The 3,607-nt window shown below is 39.5% G+C and overlaps 1 pseudogene; it reads left to right on the forward strand.

Annotated features, from left to right (window-relative positions):
• Positions 1 to 2,539: 2,539 nt before the first annotated feature.
• LOC113926712 lies at positions 2,540 to 3,344 on the forward strand (annotated as a pseudogene).
• The last annotated feature ends 263 nt before the right edge of the window (positions 3,345 to 3,607 follow it).

Consider the following 3,607-nt stretch of genomic DNA (forward strand, 5'->3'; position numbering starts at 1 on the left):
AGATGTCCCTTGACAGAAAAATGGATAAAGAAGATGTGGTATATATAAATATACAATGGAATATTATGCAGCCATCAAAAGGAATGAAATCTTGCCATTTGCAACGACGTGGATGGAACTGAAGGGTATTAATGCTGAGTGAAATAAGTCAATCAGAGAAAGACATGTATCATATGACCTCACTGATATGAGGAATTCTTAATCTCAGGAAACAAACTGAGGGTTGCTGGAGTGGTGGGGGGTGGGAGGGATGGGGTGGCTGGGTGATAGACATTGGGGAGGGTATGTGCTATGGTGAGCACTGTGAATTGTGTAAGACTGTTGAATCACAGACCTGTACCTCTGAAACAAATAATACTTTATATGTTTAAAAAAGAAGAAGAAGAAGAAAATAGCAGGAGGGGAAGAATGAAGGGGGGGAAATCGGAGGGGGAGATGAATCATGATAGACTATGGACTCTGAAAAACAAACTGAGGGTTCTAGAGGGGATGGGGGTGGGGGGATGAGTTAACCTGGTGATGGGTATTAAAGAGGGCACGTTCTGCATGGAGCACTGGGTGTTATACACAAACAATGGATCATGGAACACCACATCAAAAACGAATGATATAATGTATGGTGATTAACATACCATAATAAATTTAAAAAAAAGAAAAGAAAAACAAGGAAAGTCTGAGAAACCATGAGAGTCAAGAGGAGCCTAAGGAGATATGATGACTATATGTCACATAAGATCCTCAGTGGAACAGAAAAAGGACATTGGGTAAAAAGGAAATCTGAATCAAGTCTGGACTTTATTTAATAATAATGTGTTAATATTGGTTCATTAATTGTAACAAATGTACCATACTAATACTGTCAGAAGTTAATAAGAAGGGAAACTAGGTGTAGGGTATGTGAGAACTCTCTATACTATTGTAATTTTTCTGTAAAAATAATTTTTCTGTTCTAAAAATAAAGGATCTTTACCTCACATTCATCCAAGTGGAGAGGGGTGAAATGCAATCACCAAACACCAAACAATGGCCTTTCAATAGATTCTCTCCCCACCCCCACCCCAGTGGAGAAATTAATCAACACCTGTGATCCATCAAAATGATAATGCATGCCTTCTTCCATGCCTTCTTCATGGGGAGAATGAATAAAGTGTGTGGCTGGAGGCAGGACTGTTAATGTGTGGAGGCTGCTACGCATGGCTATACGAGGAGCACCCCACCATCAGGTGCCCTCTCCACATCACCTGTCCTGGCAGCACCAAAATACTACTGCTTTTTCCAAGTTTCATGATATTTTGCCACAGGTTTTAACCCCCTAAAAGATCACACATTTTTTACTTTCCGCAATGACTTTGAACTCAGCTAATTTTTGTACTTTATGATTAACCATTCAGAAAGGGTCTGTCCTTGCTCTTAGATTTTTATTTCACACCTCAAATCCTCAAATATTTGGGTTTATACCACCTGACCTGTTCGAGTTTCTTTTTTCCCAGAATTGTTATGCTGTAAGATTCTTCCTCCTTTACAATGGTCCGTCTCTTTACTGAGTTATCCTCTGTCTTCAATTCTTCCTTGTCCTTGACTAATTTAAATTATGAAACAAATCCACAACGTTTCAAAAGAATCTTTTCCCATCAGCCAAGATTATTCACCAGCCAAGAAAGCCCTGGGGTAACAAGGTTACCTATTAAATCTTAATGAAGATCAGTAAGATCTAGAATTTGCTTCCTTCTCTTGGGTAACTTATAAATGTAGCAATAATATTGTGTATCCTAAATTCATTACCAGTTATGGGCATATTAGATATTTTATTTTGGAATGTGTTGCATATTGGTTTACAGAAAAAGAATTCCAAAGCCTGCCATCAAATTCCTCCTCTATGTCACTTGGCAATGAGGCACTAAAAACAATTGCAACGGCTGGATATATCCTGCGATCACGAGCCATATACTTTATATAGAACTGAGAGTTTCAAAAGTTTGAAGCAGTTAAATCAACCAACCTTTAAATAAGTTAAAAATAAAGTTGTTTAAACTGTGAACCGAAATCAAAATTTCGATTAGAGAAAGCAACATGAATAAGTTTGATCTGTGACCCTAACTTAAAGAAACCCATCTGTTAATGATATCAATCAAAAGTAGTACAATGGCATATGATTCCACTCATAAATGGAATTTAAAAAAAAGAATATATAAACTAAAAGCAGAATCATAACTCTAAATACAGAGAACAAACGGATGGTTGACAGAGGGGAGAGAAGGGTTGGGCAAAACAGGGAAAGGGGAAAGGGCCTCCAGTTATGGAATAAGTAAAGTCATGGGAATAAAAAGTCATGGGAATAAAAAGAGGATAAGGAATACAGTTAATGATATTGTAGTAGTGATTAATGGGACAGATGGTAACTACACTTGTGGTGAACGTAGCATAATGTATGAAGTTGTTAAACCACGAAGTTATACACCTGATACCAATGTAACATTGCATATCAACTATATTCAAATAAGAAAAATTTTTAAAAAATCAAAGTAGATGGCTCAAGCCATCCAAGATGCTGAAAGGAAAGAAGGCTTAGGGGAAGAAGGTAGCCCCAATCCCTGCTATCGTAAAGGAACAGGAGACCAAGAAGGTGGTCAATCCCCTGTTTGAGAAAAGGCCCAAGAAATCTGGCATCAGACAGGACACCCAGCCCAAAAGCAACCTCATCCTCATCTGATTTGTCCAGTGGCCCCGGTGCATCTGGCTGCAGTGGCAAAGGGCTATTCTCTATATAAGTCAAAAAGTGCCTCCCGTGATTAACCAGTTCTCCCAGGCCCTGGACCACCAAACAGCGACACAACTGCTTGAGCTGTCCCACAAATACAACCAAGAGAAGAAGCAGAGATTGTTGCCCCAGGCTGAGAAGAAAGCTGCTGGCAAATGGGATGTCCCCACCAAGAGGCCGCCTGTCCTTCGAGCTGGGGTTAATACTGTTACCACCTTTGTGGAAAACAAGAAGGCTCAGCTGGTAGTTATTGCACACGCTGTGGATCCCCTTGAGCTGGCTGTCTTCCTGCCTGTCCTGTGTCCAAAGATGGGGGTTCCCTACTGCCTTATCAAGGGGAAGACCAGGCTGGAGTGTCTGGTCCACAGGAAGACGTGAACCACTGTCACCTTAAGGTTAACAGGTTAACTTGGAAGACAAAGGAACTCTGACTAAGCAGGTAGAAGCTATCAGGACCAAATACAGCGACAGATATAATGAGATCTGCTATCATTGGGGAGGCAGTGTTCTAAGTCCAAAGGCGGTGGCTCACATTGCCAAGTTGGAAAAGGCAAGGGCTAAGGAACTGGCCACCAAACTGGGCTAATTGTATGCTGTTGAATTTTCTGTACACAAAAGTCATAAAAGGTTCTCTTTCAAAGATCAAAGTAGCACAAAAAAGACACTTTTTTCTTTCTTTCTTTTTTTTGTGAAAACAGACAAACCAAGATTGCTTATTTGAAATAGATGGGTTTCTAGTCATTCTTTGAAAATTTCTTTTAGTTCAATTTTCCAAAAATTAGTAACAAAAATGTGTAAGATATATCTGTGACAACCTCTAACTTCATGATCTTTGTTTTTGAAAGATTA

This window comes from Zalophus californianus, chromosome 7 (genome assembly GCF_009762305.2).
Source record: "Zalophus californianus isolate mZalCal1 chromosome 7, mZalCal1.pri.v2, whole genome shotgun sequence".
Taxonomy (NCBI): Eukaryota; Metazoa; Chordata; class Mammalia; order Carnivora; family Otariidae; genus Zalophus; species Zalophus californianus.